Below are 19,674 nucleotides of genomic sequence, written 5' to 3'. Positions count from 1 at the left end.
GAAGCGGGAAGCCAGCGCCGGAGGAAGCGGGGGGGGGGGGGGGGGGGGGGCGCACTTTTCCTCTGCCAGCAACCGCGCTCGTCGCTCGCCGCACCGTCTCTTATCTCCACACGGCTCTGACCTCTATGCACTGGCCGCTCAGTTTCCGTTGAAGCGATAGACCGCACGTACCTTCGCCCGCTGCTTGCTGCCAGCGTTTTGACAGTCGTTGTCTGCAGTCATTCAGTGTGATCTGTTCATGTTTGTTTGTGCGCGCTCACAGCACGCTTGTTCATTCAGTTAGTAATAGTCGGGCCACATTTTCCAACGCACGCTACACATGTAATGCTGCCCGGATCGGCAGTGCAGCGCTACAGGTGTGTCCCTTCGCACGCGCGCTGCCCACGGGAAGCGCTTCTCATCAACACCACCGTTTCACACGCGCCTTCTCGTGGTCATCGAGTCTCTCTTCATGTCGGTCTACTTACGCCGCAGCACACCTGCTTACTTAATCAACTCATGTTTACTACAATTCATATTGCTACCAAAGCCGCTCACCTTACATCGTATGACATTGCTGTGTTGCTATCGCATTCATTGCTTCGCCCTTAGGGCGAAACTGTGACATTTTTTTGTCACGAAAGACGTACGCTCGTAAATAATGACATATATATTCATCAAAAGGCTACAGGCCAGCACTGTGCAGTTTATGGGTGCACAAACAACAAGCGGAAAATAACAATTTTGGGGCCCAAGTGTGTCCACAACACAGCACTCCCCGAGAACACTGCCGCGATGTGGTATGTTCACGCTTCGCCGGTTTCCTGCATCACCTGAGGACTTGGCATTTCAGTCTAACATCAGTAAAATAACGCATTTTGGTAAACTCTTTTCGGCACATTCCCCAATAGGTTGGGAGAACTGTCAGCTGTTCGATGCAATATTTTCTCGTATGAAGTGGCAGAGGCTACATTTGTTATTCTTTCAAACACGACTTCATTCCAGTGCCTAATACGGGGGTCACACGGCGCTCTTTTGATCGTGATCGAGCCCGATATGGGTCGAATTTCTTGGTCGCGATTGCCTTCTTTGCTCAATCTGCGGAAGGGAAACAATCGCGGTCGAACATTCCGATCCAGATCGGTCTGGATGGCTATCAAAAGTGGCTGTGTGACAGCGGTTTAAGACAAATTGGGGCACTCTGCGAGAGAACTAGCCGGTAAATACACTTCGCAACGATCTGGAAAAATCGTGTCCTATGGAAGATGTATGCACCTGTGTCCACCAAAACATTGTCTATCCGTTCACACGCACCCTGCGCGGCCCTGCCCATAAAGGTAATTATCTTCAACAGTGTGATGCTGCATCGAGCTCACCCATCTTTGAGCGTTGTCTATGCGCTTGGGCAGCAAGAGAATGCAAAAACGAACGTGTCAGCCTCATCAGCGCGGCCTAGCGCCAGTGCTAGAGTTCGGGAACCGTAATGCGCTAACTGTGTGTGGCGTAGAAACGCGCTAAATGAGCCCGCGCAAGTAAGAACGTAAAAAACGGTATTCGCATGGGTACGCGGACAATAGGATCATGCTTGCAAGAATAACAGTAACGAAAATAAATTATTCGCACAGTCGATCAAGTGAAATACCTACGTGCGTGCAGTGACCGCTTCGCTGACCACTAAGCGTTTTTCACTCACGGTCAGTAGTGGTTTACAGTCATATGCACAGGTATTTATTCGACAATTGTTAAGACTCGACATTACTTTATTATGAACATAGCACGTGAGACGGTGTAAGGGAAACAAGAGAAAGAGCGAAGATGGCCCTAACGCTGCAATATATTATTGGCTTATTTCGCTTCAGAGATAGCGCACACGAACAATTCTTGCCGTACGCGATATCTTCAATACAAACTTCGCGCACGATCTACGTTAAGGTTCACCGTGAGCGAAGCTTGTTTCAAATTCAGACATTAGAAAGAAAAGCCATTCCAGGTAAACAAACGTAAAAATAGGTAAACAAATATATTGCTACGGCATGAGCCGGGCAAGGAGAAGAGGAGGAAGACGTTAGCTGGCGCAGCCTCAGGACGCCATCTTTACTTCAGCATCAACCTCGTCCTTTAAATAAAGCCGGTTCAACATTAACCATAACAGTTTTGTGGTGGAGGTGCTGGGTATTTCAACCGAGACGACGGAGCTGCTCCAGCAAGTGCCACGCCGAAGCCGACGCCTCGCTCGACTGCCTCCGACACCGCTTGAGATCCCGATGTCCCACAGCGGCGACCAACAGCCTTCTCTGGCGGCTCCAGTGCGAACAACCGGCACCTGGATGCGTCAGATGGAACCCCGCCCTTTCTCAGGAAAACTCGGAGAGGACGTGGAGGAATGGCTCACCCACTACAAGCGTGTGAGCAAGTACAACGGCTGGAACTCCACGGCTCAGCTCGACAATGTCGGTCTGTTCCTCACAGACACGGCGCTAGTGTGGTTCGAGAACCATGAAGATTCCTTCACAACGTGGGACAGCTTCGTTATTGACCTCACAGAATGCTTTGGCGATTCCACGACGAAAAGGAAGCGGGCGGAGCAGACATTGCTTCAGCGCGCTCAAGTCCCAGGTGAGACCTGTACTACGTAAATAGAGGCGATCCTGAAGCTTTGCAAAACGGTCAATCCTCGAATGTCCGAAGAGGACAAAGTTGGACATCTTCTCAAAGGCATAGCCGAGGACGTTTATAATTATTTAATCGGAAAGGAGAGTCTCGCCTCGGTCGCCGACCTCATCAAGCATTGCCGCACATTTGAGGCCTTGAAGCTGCGCCGTATCACGCCAAAGTTCGGCAGGTTAGCGAATGTCACAACGGTGGCAAGCGTTGACGATAACGACAAGTGCAATTTTCAATTTGACCTTGTGGCAACTATAAGGGAAATTGTCCACGAAGAACTTGAACGACACCCCACAGGGGCGAATGTCGAACAGCTTCGGTGCGCTTGCAACCAACCTCAAGAGCATGCATCTGCTGTGTCGGCATTGTCTGCCATGCCAGGCGTTGCAGACTGTCGACTCGATCAGCTGCGACAGCATCGACGTTCCTCTCCCGACGACATGACGCACGATCAGCGCACTCGTCGAGCTACCACCACGAATCGGCATTCGGCAGATCGCGTTTATTATTCGAAACGTCCCAGGGTTGACCCCGAGGCTTACAACGTCGGTCGCGCATCGCCTGTGTGTTACAGCTGTGGCGCCTCAGGACACATTGCTCGTTTTTGTCGCCGGCGCCGACAGACAACAACATATGGCCCACCACCAGCTTGGCCTAATTTTGAACAAGTCAGTTATGACGACCGCTGGCCGACAGACCCTGATACTGCAAACACCACAGGCGCGCCACCCCGGAATACCTTCCGTCAATATAATAGACGTAGTGGCTCGCCAGCTTCAGACCGCAGCCTGACGCCCCCAACCAGTCGCCAACGCCGTTCACCGTCACCACGTCGACGTGCTACGTCACCACCGCCGTCGGGAAACTAGCCGGCGCGGCCGATGGAGGCAAGGTCGCCGGACAGTCTGCGTCTCTGCGAAATCCTCCTCTGCCTATTATGATGGTGAAGAACAAAGTGCGTGTGTTAATTGATAGTATACCTGCAACAGCATTCGTGCATACTGGTGCTACCGTTTCCGTCATGAGTGTGACTTTCAAAGAGAGGCTGGGTCGGAAAGTTATGTTCCCGTGGAGTGATGGTGTGACGTTTCGTGGTGTCAGTGGAGAGTGCCTTATTCCCCTTGGTATTTGTGTTGCAAGTGTTTTATTCGGAGGAGAAGATCTTAAAACCGAATTCCTCGTGCTACCGCGGTGCACTCATGATGTTATTCTCGGGATTGACTTTCTTCAGGATTGTGGTGCTTCCGTTAACTGTGGCACAGGCGAAATTACCTTGAATAGCGCGCTTCTCGCCACCCTTGCCGACACATCTTTACCCGAGAAAAACTATTGTGTTGTTTCGAACGATTTGCTGCTACCGCCTTGATCGCTGTCACGTGTCCCTGTCAATGTCGCTGCTGCCGACCTTTCATCGTTTGACGCGCAAGTCCAGCCACTTACGTCGAGCTGCGTAAAGAAAGATGTACTTGTGCCACGCTCTGTCGTGAGAGTAGTGAATGGCGCCTCAAATTTGTGGGCTTTCAATTGTTCTTGCGTCCCTGCTGTTCTCCCGCGTGATATGAAGCTCGCTGAATTTGACGAGATTACGTACAGCTCCATTACAGTTCTAAGCGAGGAGGAGCAGTCTCATACTAGCGATCTCCGAAGCACTTCTGAAGAACAGATCCTACGGATGATCAACAAGGCGCTTCCCTCACATGAGCGCCACGCTCTCGCACAAGTTTTGTGGGCACATCTTTCTGTGTTCGATTTCACACAAGGCGACAAGCAGTCTTCACTCCCGCGTTCTCGGGCCCGCCACAGAATTGACACCGGATCTGCGCACCCCATTCGGCAAAAAGCCTTACCGCGTTTCTTCCGCAGAGAGGACAGTTATCGCTGAACAGGTGAAAGACATGCTACAGAAAAGTGTTGTTCAAGAGTCCTCTAGTCCGTGGGCAGCACCAGTAATCTTAGTAAAGAAGAAGGATGGATCGTGGCGGTTCTGCGTTGATTACAGGAAACTGAACGCGGTCACCAAAAAGGACGTGTATCCGCTTCCTAGAATTGATGATGTCATTGATTGTTTACATTCCGCTGCCTACTTTTCATCACTGGATTTACGATCAGGGTATTGGCAGATACCCATGCACCCAGACGATAAGGAGAAAACGGCCTTCGTGACACCAGACGGTCTCTATGAATTTAACCTTATGCCGTTCGGCCTTTGCAACGCGCCAGCAACATTCGAACGATTTATGGACAATATCCTCCGAGGACTTAAATGGGAAATTTGTTTGTGCTACCTCGATGATGTGGTGATTTTTGGCAGCACTTTGAGTGAGCATAACAGCCGTCTCAGACTTGTTCTGGATTGTGTCGAAAAAGCTGGCTTGATCCTGAATTCCAAGAAATGTCGTTTCGGGGAAACTGAGACGTTAGTACTTGGGCATCTGGTCGACAAAAACGGCGTGAGGCCAGATCCACGGAAAATTGAGGCTGTCAGCTCCTTCGAAGCACCGAAGTCAGTGCGGGAGTTGAGGAGTTTCTTGGGCCTGTGTTCATATTTTCGTCGCTTCGTCCCAAGATTCGCCGACGTGGTGTATCCCCTAACATGTCTTCTCCAAAAAGCCGTCCCTTTCAACTGGACATCGGCTTGCGACGACGCGTTCCGCCAGCTAAAATTTCTACTAACGTCAGGGCCCATATTGCGTCACTTCGATGCGTCCTCACCTACGGAAGTGCACGCTGATGCCAGTGGCATCGGCATCGGTGCCGTACTCGTGCAACGTCATCAAGAAGCTGAACACGTTGTGGCTTATGCTAGTCGCTCTTTGAATAAGGCGGAACGCAATTACACTGTCACCGAGCAAGAATGCTTGGCAGCTGTTTTCGCTGTCCACAAATTTCGGCCCTATATCTACGGACGCCCGTTCACTATCGTTACCGACCACCACGCGTTATGCTGGTTGGTGAATCTCCGTGACCCGAGTGGACGACTGGCACGTTGGGCTCTTCGAATGCAGGAGTACGACTTCGTTATTTCCTACAAGTCTGGGCGTCGCCACACAGATGCGGACTGTCTCTCCCGTCTTCCTCTGCCGACGACGACCGAGTGTGACGAAGACAATTTTGATGACTGTTTTGCTCTCATTTCTTGTACATTCCCAGACTCGATGACTTTCACAGCAGAGCAGGAAAATGATATTAGTTTGGAACCTCTATTTGTAGCCGCATCGCGTCCTGGAGCCACCGGTCGATTTTGTGTCCAGGACGGCCTGCTTTACAAGACCAATTATTCGGCTAAAGGCGCACGCTTCCTTCTGGTGGTGCCGCAGAGCCTGCGAGTGGACATACTGAGAGCCATGCACGACGATGCGACTTCTGGCCATCTAGGATTCATCAGAACTTTGAACCGGACACAGGAACGTTTTTACTGGCCCAGAATGCGGGACACAGTCAAACACTATGTCGCCAGTTGCGAACAATGTCAACGCTACAAGCGCCCTACGACCGCTCCGCCAGGTCTTCTCCAACCTCTGCCGCCGCCTCGCCTGCCATTTGAACAAGTGGGTATTGATCTTCTGGGCCCATTTCCCCGATCATCTAACGACAACCGATGGGTGATCGTATGTGTCGACCATCTGACCCGTTACGCGGAAACGGCGGCCGTACCATCTTCAACAGCAGCGTCCGTTGCAACCTTTTTGCTTCGCTTCGTTATTCTTCGGCATGGTGCCCCCCGTGTAATCATTAGCGATCGCGGTCGTCAATTCGTTGCGGACGCCGTAGAAGAACTGCTTCGTCTCTGCAATTCGCAGTTCCGCCAATCAACGCCTTATCACCCTCAGACAAATGGGCTTGTAGAACGTACGAACAGAACTCTAACTAACATGCTGGCCATGTACGTATCTTCCGATCACAGAGACTGGGATGACGTACTCCCCTTCATCACCTATGCTTATAAGACTGCAAAGCATGAGACGACCGCTTACAGTCCTTTTTATCTCCTTTACGCACGTCCACCGCTAAGCTGCATTGACACTATACTACCGTTTGACTTTCACAGCGAGTACTCTGTTGCCAAGACGCTTTGTCTTGCCGAAGAAGCCCGGCGTATTGCTCGTCTTCGTACTGTGGCATCGCAACACCGATCGAAAGAGCGCTATGACAGCCGACACCAGTCTGTCTCGTACGCTAAAGGAGACTTTGTGTGGTTGTGGACCCCGCTACGTAAGCGTGGCTTATGCGAAAAGTTTTTACCCCAGTACACGGGCCCATTCGTCGTTGTAGATCGCTTGAGTGACTTGACGTACGTGGTGGCACGCTTGACGTCAGCTGGTCGTCGGTCTAGCCGGACCCAGTTAGTACATGTTGCTCGTCTTAAGCGGTTTCACCCCACGCTTTCCGAGTGATTTGGACTTGCCCAGCGGGCTTCGTCTGGCAACCGGGGATTGCTACGGCATGAGCCGGGCAAGGAGAAGAGGAGGAAGACGTTAGCTGGCGCAGCCTCAGGACGCCATCTTTACTTCAGCATCAACCTCGTCCTTTAAATAAAGCCGGTTCAACATTAACCGTAACAATATCTTTATAACAAGTCCTGTTATAATCCCTGTTGGGATTGGCAGTATAAATAAATAAATAAATACTAAATACTAAAAATAAAAATCTAACACCTGGGCTGCATCAGTTGCGCTGGCATCTGTGATCACTGTCCGCGCGCGTCGTTTCGCTGCAGGTACCGCGCTGCTCGATTGCCACGCTTATACTTTGACATTTGGTTATAAGCACCCTGCACCGCACCAGATCCAATAAATTTTGCATGATTGAGGTGTTCAGTTGCGTCGCAAGCGTATGGAGTAACCACCGCATATCTACCAACCACTGACACGCGTCGTCGGGCCGCCGGCGCCTGGTTCTAAGCATTGCCCGACAGCTACGTACAGCGGTGAGCACTGTTAGAGTGAACACGCGAGCGCGTGGCCGACGGCACTATCAGCGCCGCGTAACAGCCATCGTTGGAAACATTGCACATGCGCAGCATGTGCTTTGCGAAACACTCTTTCCACCGCGCGCATCACGTCATCGATACGCTTGTTCGTCGTCTGCTAGCCGCATTTTTTGTTCGCTGAGCTGATACCTTCTGCATTTCAAGGTCCATCTGGATTGAAGATTGGCGCGTGAAGGAAAAAAGTGAGTGTAAGAGGGATAATTATTAAACTTTTTATTCAAGAAAATTGCACTTTTGCAATTCAAGTTAAACAAGACAATGAGAACAAATATAAAAACATGAGCAAATCTAATAGCGAGTCATGTGACCACTTACAGCAACGACTGCAGCTATTCTGGACGGTAACGAGTCGTAAAGTGATCGAACATATTCCCGATCGGCTTTCAGCCTTTCCCACTCGTTGCTGACTTGCGCCCACAACTGGTCCGAAGTCGCGGAATAAAGGGGCTTCCTTGCCAAAGAAGCTTTCAGACGGCCCCACACGTTTTCTATCACATTCAGGTCCGCTCCTTTCGGAGGCCATTCCAGTAGCTGCATGTGCTGCTCCGCCTGGAACTCCTTGACAGCCCGCGCCGTGTGTATCGGTGACCGGTCCTGTTGGAACAGGTAATCACCGTCTGGGAATAAACTGCTCGCATATGGCAACAGCACATTGTTCAAAATGTTGCAGTATTGTTCCGACGATAAGTGTCCACGTATACGTTGCAGGGGCCCTAAACCATATCTTGAAACAGCACCCCACACGTTCACACTCGATCTCCCACTGGCAGAAACACCTTGCACGTTGTCCGGGTCGTTCCTGCGTGGCATTGTGACGTTAACTAAAACAATTGCTTTTCAAAGCAGGAAGTTTGCCTCACCGTGTGCCTGGTAGTCTCCAAACACGCAATCTTTGGTCTTGTCGCGTCGAAAACGTCGACTCATCCGAAAAGATGACGCGACCCCACTCTTCTGATGTCCATGCTTCGTGCAGCTCAGCGAACTGCCGTCGTGCGTCCTTGTTTGCCGCCGTTAGTAGTGGCTTCTGCGCTGCGACGCGACTGCGAAGGCCCGCAGTACGCAGGCGACGTCGAACAGTGGTGTCCGAAACGTCCAAATCCAAGTCCTCGCGTATTGCTGGGGCTGGCAAGAAAGGGTTACGAACAGCAGCTGCAACTATGAGGGCGTCTTCATCGTCTGTGGTAGCTTTAGGGCGGGGCGCGCGGGGTGCATCCTGAATGCGACCTTCATACTTGTAGGCTTGAATTATCCTGTTCACAGTCTTCAGGGGCCTATTAACTAAAGCGCCAATATACCGCTGGGAATAACCTTTCAGGGAAAGATCGACAATTGAGCGCCGTTCATCATCGGGAACCCTAGCCATAATACGATCTGGCGACAGAATGAACGGCTGCGAAAGATGTTTGGTTGTTTTATATACGGCGTTGCATGCACAACAACTTTGAAGGGAACGAATAGACACGCCCCCATAGATATACAAGTTTTTTTTTTTTGTCTTGTTCTGTTCAAGCACAGATGTTTAAAGAAATCTTAAAATGCAGGATGCATGGGCTTAGAAAACAAAAATGCGGCTAGCAGACGACGAACAAGTGCATTCATGACGTCATGCGCGCGGTGGAACAATTATTTCGCGGAAGGCGTGATGCGCATGCGCAATGTTTCCAGTGATGACCGTAACGGGGCGCTGACAGTGCCGTCGGCCACACGCTCGCATGTTCTTCCTAACAGTGCTCACCGCTGTACGTGCCTGCTTTCGCTAAACGAGGCAACCCTCAACCGCGAAACGTAATGGTGATCAGATTCAATCGACGATACGGTCACATGTGCCCAGCAATAACAATGAAATATATCGCTGATTAGCACGCCAGGTCTCGACGAAGCAGACGCGGCTGCCGCCGCTACCGACGACGAAACACCACATCCACTGGCTGGGCTTGCTGTTGCCATGGCACACTACACTGATCGCTCACGCGAGCACGTGAAACATGTGACAAGTCAAGCGGCACAAGACAAGCGAAGCCGAAGAAAACAATCGAAATAATGCGCGGCGAAGATCACACAACCGAAGTGCGGCCGGCCTGCTCTCGCAAAGCGCGCAGTCCAAAATGGCGGCATAACCTGTTCTGACGCTAGACGTCGCCCGTGTCGGCAAATGGCGCTGCTCAAACGTCGGTTTGTGAAAAGGTCTATACCAGGCGGAAAATGAGGCGGCGAGCCCGATCGCTTTCGGACCGATTTTTTCCGCCCCGCCGGAACTTCCCGCTTTGCCGCAGCCAATCAGAACGCCAAACGACGTGGCGCTGGTGTATCACGGCGCGAGGTCTGCCACGGCCGGGCTCGACTGGCGCGCGCTCGCTTCTCGCGCCAGTCTCGCGCCAGTCGAGCCCGGCCGTGGGTATGCGCGCGGGCGGACGACCGGCGCCACTAGATGGCGACACGTCCCCAGCAAAAGCGCTCGATGCTCCGCCTCCTCGGCGGCGCGGGCAACCAGGCAAGCCGTCTGACATGGAGGTAAAAAAATGTCACAGTTTCGCCCTAAGGGCGAAGCAATGAATGCGATAGCAACACAGCAATGTCATACGAAGTAAGGTGAGCGGCTTTGGTAGCAATATGATTTGTAGTAAACATGAGCTGATTAAGTAAGCAGGTGTGCTGCGGCGTAAGTAGACCGACATGAAGAGAGACTCGATGACCACGAGAAGGCGCGTGTGAAACGGTGGTGTTGATGAGAAGCGCTTCCCGTGGGCAGCGCGTGCGAAGGGACACACCTGTAGCGCTGCACTGCCGATCCGGGCAGCATTACATGTGTAGCGTGCGTTGGAAAATGTGGCCCGACTATTACGAACTGAATGAACAAGCGTGGTGTGAGCGCGCACAAACACGAAGAGATCACACTGAATGACAGCAGACAACGACTGTCAAAACGCTGGCAGCAAGCATACGCCGCAGCGGGCGAAGGTACGTGCGGTGTATCGCTTCAACGGAAACTGAGCGGCGAATGCACTTAAAGGTCAGAGCCGTGTGGAGATAAGAGACGGTGCGAGCGAGCGACGAGCGCGGTTGTTGGCAGAGAAGTGCGCCCCCCCCCCCCCCCCCTTGCTCCCTCCGGCGCTGGCTTCCTGCTTCCTTGCTTGCGCGTGGGAGATTGAGTGCGTTCGCTCTCCGTGATAGCGCGCGTCTCCGCACGCTTCCTCTCGGGCATACGGCGCGCGGCGAAGATTTTATCTATAGGGAACCTCACGGCGACGGCGACGACGACGGCGACGATGACGGCGACGACGACGGCGACGACGACGCCGACGGCAGAAATCCGGTTCAAGTGTCCATATAATTGCTATCGCAATAAAATACTAGGAGGGAGCGTCACGTGATTCCGCTAGCCTCGGCAAGCCAAACTCCTCTGAAGCCACCCCTCCCTCTCTCCGGGGCCCCGTGCGCGGTGCCTTTTGGGGCGGAATAGGCCCACAAGGTTGCCGGAACATTCGTGATTATTTGGTACGTGGTAACTTTTAGTGGCGCCTGCCGTCACAGGCTTGGAGGCCCGTATGCAGGTGGCGGTTTTCTGCTACTGCGCGCGTCGTTCTTCGCTTCAAATGCGATGCCTTGAAACGTGGAGCAAGACTGGGGCGTCTGACTCATGAAGACAGAAAATTTTCAAAGCTTCACTTGCGCTTACCACCGCGGTTAGTGGAGTTGCCAGCGCTCGCGGCTCGAAATCCGTCCAGACGCCCGAGTGTGGTCTATTTTTCCGACGTACTCAAGTTTCGTCAAATCAACCGTTGTGCACCTTAAGCTGTGGTGCGTATTATCTTGCTAATTTTTCGTCCCGCTGTCTTGCACCTAGAAAGAAACGAGATGTTTTTGAGGGACTCTTTCTTTTTGTCGAATTTCCGCTTAATAAAAGGCTGGTGTGCGTGTTTTATTTTGAGAGAAATAATTTTTGTCACGCTGTCTTGCACCTAGGAAGAAACGAGATGTATTGAAGGACACTTTTTTGTCGCATTTTCGCCTAATAAAAGGCTCTGGTGGGCGTGTTTCATTTTGAGAGAAATAAATAGCATTAGCCTGCATTCTAAACGCCGAAGTGGTCGCCGTTTATTCAGATTTACGTATACTATTTTGCAAGATTGTGTGGTGCGACGACGCTGTTGCGACGCGCCTCGGGGATCCGTTTTCGTTATATAATAAAGCAAATGGACGGAATTTGTGCATTATCTAGAGTTTATTCAGCTGTTTCCGAATGCGAGTATAGCCCCACAGCATAATTATGTCCTAGAATCAAACACTGCCAGGGGGACCCTTCTTCCTCTGCTAGTGTGAAACGGCATGATAACTGAATACATAGCGGCAAGGAAAAAATGACAGCATTTATTTGCACTTGTGGATTCATTGTGTTGCTGGTGTACTTGTACTATGGAAAGCACATTTTTATGACAACAGTAATTGTTTCATTCTTTATTCAATGTTTATTGCACCTATAGAAGCCAGAAGATTTCACACAAATACAGAAGGAAGCCACATTTATAATTTAAATAACGTACATTGCAAAGATAATACACAAAAGAAAATTATAAACAGCAAGTAGGAAAACTTATTGTGCCACTGCTCTTCGGTATCAGTATTAGCATACTTGTATGCCACAGGGCATTTGTATAATAATGTTATACAAAGTAAACTATATCACACGTAGTATTGATACCTTTAATAAAACTGGTCAATGGGATCAGCTGTCCTTGAATGTAGCTGCAGTTTTGCTTACAATGCCTTGTATGCAACGCCTTCAATGCAGGGCTATAATTGTATAATATTTATATCTGCGCTGTCCTCACAAATATCGAAAGGCTTCGGTGATTGTGCTTGTCAGAAAAGTAAGCAATACATACGCAGAAATTAAAAAAAGAGTGGTAGTTCACAAAGTCAAAGTTGAAACAATAGATGTGAGGTCAGACCCACAAAGTAAGTATGTCAACATTAAAATACAATGCATTTTGCTGCAAGTAAAATGTTCAACAAAACTTACGTTGTATCACATACCTACAAAAAAGTCTGCACCATCGAAGCTGAGCCAACACACCGCAAAATTAGGACGCGACGGCTCTATTACGCTGTGAACCTCAAATGAATGAATATTTCACGGTATTTAAAACACTCATTGGGTGGTATACACCAAATGTTTGTGGTTACAGTGAATCTGGCATCATAAAAGTCTATTGTAAAGCAAGTGAACAGAGTGAGCACATTAAATTATTTAAAAAATAGTAACACCAACGGTATTCCAGGTGACAGTGGCAAATTTCCACAACGGTCAGGTAAAAGACATACAGGATAAACATTAAAAAAAACATTGTCATCCTCAAGCGTATACCTAGTTCACACATAATCTATTGAGAGCATTCACAGCATGTCCATGTCATCACACAGTTTGCTCTAGTGAAAGGTAGGCCAGTTAACCTACCGTTATTGTCCACACTTTTTAGCTTGGGCTGAACAGAGCAATTGTTTAAGCATAATTTGCAGGCAGTTGATTCAAGCTACAGCATTCAGCAAGACAACAAACATGTACTTGCAGAATTTACAATAAGGTATCACATTTTCCCTCCATAAAAGTTTGGCATCTGCATACAACGCTCTTGAACAATATATGCACTTTACAAATTAACTCAAAAAACAAATACCTTAACATAAAACCTGGTGGGACAGCTGAAGTTGACGGATAAAGGAATTAATTATGTGGGCCATCATGAACATAATTCACCCACGAGAAAACTTGTGTAGCAATTCTTCCAGTACTGCGAGCCGCAGGCACCCAAGCTCAGACACCCTGCCTGGGTCAGCAGAGTAACCATGATCCTGTAAAATTGCTTCTGTGAGTGGTTCACTGGCTGCAGGGCTTCTCTGAGGGGCAGTGAGGTTAATTACATCGAGGGAGTATGGTTTTTTCAGAAGAGCGTACAAAGAGAATTTCGATGTGTTCCAATAGAAACCAATTCCCGCCATCAATGTCCTTGACCTTATTACGAACTATCAGATGCTTCAATGCTGCTGCAAACTGCTTTGCTGTTGGGTTGTCATTGCAGCCCCCAAATGGTTTTATGCAGCTAAAAAGTAACTCAAGGTGGTCCTGACTGAGCTTGGAAGTCGGAAGATATGCCAATAGGCCATTTTCTGTAACCAAGTGGTTGTATAGACGGTTGTATAAGCACATCACAAAGCGAATGAAGCCTGTCTTTTGGTTGGTCCCTGTCATTAGTGTACCAGCTGCAGACTCCCTAAGCGAACAAAAGTAGGCCATAAGTTCTTTGACATACGCAGTGGCAGGAGCCACATTTTCAGGACACAGCGGTCCTTTCTATTCTGCTTGCCTTGGATGTCTTCAATTTAAAATGTCAAATGCGTTGTTGACATGTCTGATAAACTCTTCTGTTGGCAAGGAATTTGAAAATTTTGAATTTTTTAGCTCTGCAGTCGCTAGGAGCATCTGCTACCGATTGACTAAACGTTTGAGCCAACAATGAGACTTTCATGGGCTGGTTTTTCCAGGTTATATGTGCTTGTCTAAGTTTGTTTGCCAAATGTAGGCCCTCTGTGTAGTGGATTTCATGCAGCTCATCAATGTGTTTCAACAATATGAACTGTTTGTTCGTATCACAATAGCCTTTTTATCAAACAGGGTGTGTCGCAGTAGCTTCAACATTTGAGAGGGATCCAACATGGCAAAGAAAAGCTTTTTTGTCACTGGATGTGGAAAAGAAGCATCTAGCTCGGTCAGGTCCATCTTGCAGCCAATGCTGTGCAGCAATGACAAATTCACTGCAGCGCCATCGCAGGTCAAACTCACAATTTGTGCACCTTTTTCGTGAGTGAAGCTTGCAGCACCAAACTGCGCCTTTGCTCACCACCAAGGCCATGCACTAGAAAGTAGCCAATCGGCAGCTTCCACCTGCCATTGATTGCAACAAGCATTAAAACAAATGCATCTTTGGCAACTGGAAAGCTGTCATCATTGACATCAATGCCCATGTCAACATATCCATGGAAGCTTTTCCCATCCCACACTACTTCTCTGAATGGCCATCTCATCCACAAACAGATTGCATAATGTGGATAGCCGTGCTTTACCTTGATAGCCAATGCAGTCATTGCCTCTTTTGAAAAGTCAGCAGCCCTATCAATGGGTTGGTATCATTTACACAGTGTCTTTGGATGCGGAAGGCATGTGTTGAAAACAGCTCGTACATATCTGTATGCTCTAGGGGAATAAAAACGCAAAGTCAGTGCAAATGGCCTGAGCTCTGGCGAGTAAGCGGGTGACATTGCTGGCACCAGACTTATGTGGCAGTTGACGCATGAGCAAGTCTTTTTTTGCTCCACCAAGACTCTGAAATATGGCGACATCCTCATTTCCTAGAATGCGATTGTCAGATAAATCTTCGATGACATTTTCGAGATGAGCAACCTTTTGAAAAAGCTGTTGATGGGATTGCCGTAGAGTCTTCATCTTCTTCTTGGTCGCAGTTTGTAATTGTGTAACGCCATACTTCATGCCTCAGAAAGGTCTTTTCAGGTGCGTCTTCTGCTGGCTGTAGCGGCAAAATATCACGTGCTGTAACAGGTGCATGAGCGACCAGCATGGCACAAAGCACGTACGCAGAACAAATTAATTGTTGTGGCATACACTCTTGTGCAAGCTATGAAAAATATAATGCTTAATTTTAGGTCATTACATTGCTCACGACGGTTTCCGTTTACACTTTTGTGAACTTAAAAACTGTGGGGGCATAAAACTGCCATCCACACGAGCTTGCTAGTGCCACTTAATTTTGTTTGTTTATTTATTTGCTAAATACTGCAGGCCCATCTGGGCCCAGGCAGGAAAGGTAGAAGTACAAAACAACTAGCATTGAAGAGGCCAATGTAGCATAGTTCAATGAGAGATGTTTTACAGAAGCCTTTTAGTTTAAATGGGCAAAATATACTGAGCTCATATATCACGGCTCATTGTGACCGATCTAACATATAAAGAGCATAGAAAATTGTGAAAAACCTGTTGGTCTTCTAGTTATTGTGTCATTTGAATGGAAAAGAATAATTCAAAAAGGATTATTTGCCGATAATTGGTGTTTAATGCAAACCCTGAGGAAACTCGTACCGCTGCGGACGAATATGAATGTTTCAGTATTTAATTAGATGGTTGCCATGATCATAAATGTTAGTGTCCAAGTGCAGTTCACTGAGTGACATTTATTATGCTTGAGCTATTCAACAGTTTCCACGAAACTATATGCCACTTCACTTGCAGCTACCTAAGGAAACAAGTATGTAAAATTGTAGTGCTCGAGTATTATCCTCACCATAGTATGCCTTGCTGTTCGAGGTGTCGCTGGGTTGTGTGTAGGCAGTGCTGGAGAAGCTTCACCCTTGAGCGTCCTGGGGGGCCTTGGACTGGGATACTGGACAAAATACACCAAGTGCAATGAGGAGGGACTGCTCACTGCAACATAACTTGAAATTGCTGACCGTGCAAACGAAACACCAGATGCACAGTTGAAGCTAAAACCCGGGACTAATAGCGACACTATTGGCTTCATTTAAAATTTACGCACAATAATGACCAGCAAGCAGGACATTGTTAGGGAGATCAGTGGCTGTGGCTATACACTGTATTTTTTATCTACTGTCCCAAAAAATGTTTATAAAGCTTACCAGCACAGTTGGCATGTTATAAATTTTATTACTGTTGTAAATGTTGGAACCTAGCAAGGGTGTTAATTATGTGTGTAATGAGAGGACATGGCTGAAGTATAATTCAGAGAAGGAGTGTTTTCCTTATTCCAACTTCACTGAAAAAAAGTGGTTTTTCATCTTGCAAACACTGCTTTGCTGCAGTTTGTTTTATTTTCCTTATCTTGCACTTATCCTAGATTGACTAAAATGAGATTATGATGTAGCATATATGGCTTTCATTCATTAGCACTTGCTTTTGCCAGTGTTAACAATGAAATTTGAACGCAGTATACTTGTCACCTGTGTCAAAAAAGGGCTGTAATGTAGCCAATGATAGGTTGAACAGTTCTATCTTTCTCTTCATTCTGAGCATTACAAATAGATCTTTTAAATCTGTCGAAAACATCTTACAAAAAGCTGTATGACAGTCTCATATGCATTTTTGAAACTTAAATAATTACTTTAAAGGTGAAGTCCGAAATATATATTAAAGGGAAACACCAGATTTTTGCAAAGCAGATCAGAACATGAATGAACCAAGGCACACATGTGAGAAAATGTCTTAAGCAAGCTCTGTGATCATTACGACAATCAAACATGCCAGGACATGTTGGATTTCGGAAGGCTTATCAGCGATGTCTGAATCAGTCAAGGACGCGCTAGCAGATGTAGCAGTACCCTCTGCTAGCACATCAATCAGACAAACCATCAGAGATGTCCATATCCATTGTGGCTTGAGAGAGCTGCCTGAATATAAGAAAAGCATATTTCACTTCAGGAATGGTGGGGGACATCTACCACAGTCATGAAAAAGGTATTATCAAACTGGAAACATGCATTATGGCTGCATACAGCTGTGCATCAACTTACTGGCTCAACTTGATGCTGTTATGTTCCCGTAGATGTAGCTGCTTCACTTTAAGGTTGACTCATTGCTGTGGCATCGTCCTTTGCAAGCATCTGCAGTTACAGATTAAGCCACAAGATATTTTTAAGGTCCGACAATAACATTTGCTGTGGAATGAATTTACACAACCTTTGTAGAGTCATGCAAAAGACCTCGCATGATCTGTGCATGCTTTCCCTACACACCGCATCTCCTTGTGTAGAAAACTATCTTTGATCTAAGTGTGCTTGTAAAATACACATACAGCTAATTGAATCTCGGGGAAAATGGAGCTGTAGTAACTTTGCAGTGCTTGTTTCACACAAAAATATCAAAGATATAGCTGTAACACATATATAATGTAATGTAATGCCCCCTCTGTAATGCCTCCAGGCCTTCAGGGCACTAATAATAAATGAATGAAAATGATGTTCACTCCTCTAATTTAAAGTAAAACTGTGTTATTTCATCTCAACTGTCATTTACCTGTTGTTTAAGATATGTCAACCAACATCATATCTTCTGAAAAAAAAAGAAAATGATATTTAGCCTCAACATGGGGAGTGATTGAACTTTGCAACATGATGTTTGAACTTTGCACTCACAAGCCGAGTTACTACGAGCAGAATGTTCTCTACAAAATTATTGTTCTTGGCGACTATTGGAAAGCTTGGTATGTTATGTGAAGACTAATCTTTGATGCTTTCTTCAATTAATTAGTTTTATTGCAAATTTGATTGCTTTCAGCCACAAGAAATACATACAAAATTCAGTCAACGATAATTTTTATAGCAGGAAATGTAATTCTTCGACAATAAATAGTTTCACATCGTACCTTTTTAGGAGTGTACGCTAGCTGATAAAAGTATTTTAAAGAGAAATAAATGTATAACACTTAGTGGGAATTATGACAAAGTTGAAAAAAATGTCTTGAATAGTATTGCACCACTATTTCGTCAGTTATAATTCACACGAGCACGTAGTCACTAACGATCGCGAGTATTGCAGTTCCATTTTCATACATAAAAGAAACGTTCATTGTGCTTACCTATGGAAGGACAGGCCATCGCGCCGATTTTCTGTTCGATTAGGGCATCCTGGCAGAAAACACTTCATCACGCAGGTGCGCCTACTGCTGACGGGAGTTCTCGCCGGTCTGCTAAGAGGCCGAAGACTTTGAGCAGATCTCTAGCAACAGTGTCGACTGCGCTACCTTAACTACGGGCCGGCACGGCCCTAAATATGTTCGGAGTCTCCGGCTCGCCAGTCCATACTTGGGCACAAGACGGGACGCATTTTTTTGCCCGTAGGAAAACAGTCGCTTCGCACCCTGTACGCTCGCTTAATCGCGTGCACATTTTGCGGGGGCGAAATGCATCATTGTTTCCCAGAATACGTCGTCAAACGCAACGAATCGTCGTCGGGAGGGCGGCTTGGTTGCCTTCACACGTTTGCAGGGCGAAAGTTTCCCTCGTTTCCGTGAAACCACACCGAAACGCAACCTGCAGTCGTCCTTCACGTGGTCCTCCCGGGTTGTAGGGCGCAATGCCGGTTAACCGACGCCTTCGTTCGCAACAGCCTTGGCGCCTGTCTGCTAATTAAGCGGTGAGACTCAACTGCTTCACACACTCGAATTCCTTCACTAACCTCGGCGCGCATTTGCCACGCCGAGTATGTGCGCATATTCCGAAACCCCCGCAGCAGACGAAACTGAAGCCACCGAAGCGAGCCGAGTAAAATCTACCGCTTGCCTATCACGAGAGGGCTTATTTCCCATCATCCCATTCGTCTAAATTTTTTATGACTATGCTTCAAGATTGTCACGTGACGCTCCCTCCTAGTTTTTTTCCTTCCTCCATGCCGTCTGGTCTAAAATCCCTATATAAGAAAAGTACCGCCATCCTTCGATCAACGCCGCTTCTCTCTCTCCTGTATCTCCGATTGGACGATGATAGCGCGCGCTTTTCACTTCTTTATATTTTGTTTTCTTCCGCCTCAGAGCCATGTTGAAAGTCCTCTGCGCAGCCGCAGTCGCCGGCGGCGGCGCGCGCCCGGCCTGAAAGCTTCAACGTAGACTTTCTAGGTGCGCCACCGTAGACTTGGGTTTCGCAAGCAAAAAGTAAAGAAAAAAGTAAGCGCTTTAGCAGAGGAGGCGGCGGAGGAAAGAGTAGATGGCGCTACTTTTAGGGTGCCTCGATGCCAGCGCCACCGTTCAGGGTGGTGCCATCCTTTGACCGACCCCGCGCCGCCGCTTTCTCGCTGCGACGCCTGCTTGAATCACAGCGAGCGGTTGCGATTGCTTGGTGCCGGTGCTTAGTTTGAGACACAGTGCGCGCGGATGCTTCTTTGACGCTTCTACTTGCTGGACAGTGTTCAGCCGCATGAATGACAAGCTTGTCAAGTGCATCGAGTCGACATGATGGCCTGTTGT

The sequence above is a fragment of the Dermacentor silvarum genome, chromosome 10, assembly GCF_013339745.2.
Source record: "Dermacentor silvarum isolate Dsil-2018 chromosome 10, BIME_Dsil_1.4, whole genome shotgun sequence".
NCBI classification, from domain to species: Eukaryota; Metazoa; Arthropoda; class Arachnida; order Ixodida; family Ixodidae; genus Dermacentor; species Dermacentor silvarum.
The sequence above is the reverse complement of the archived record's forward strand: the minus strand, read 5'-3'. Positions refer to the sequence as shown.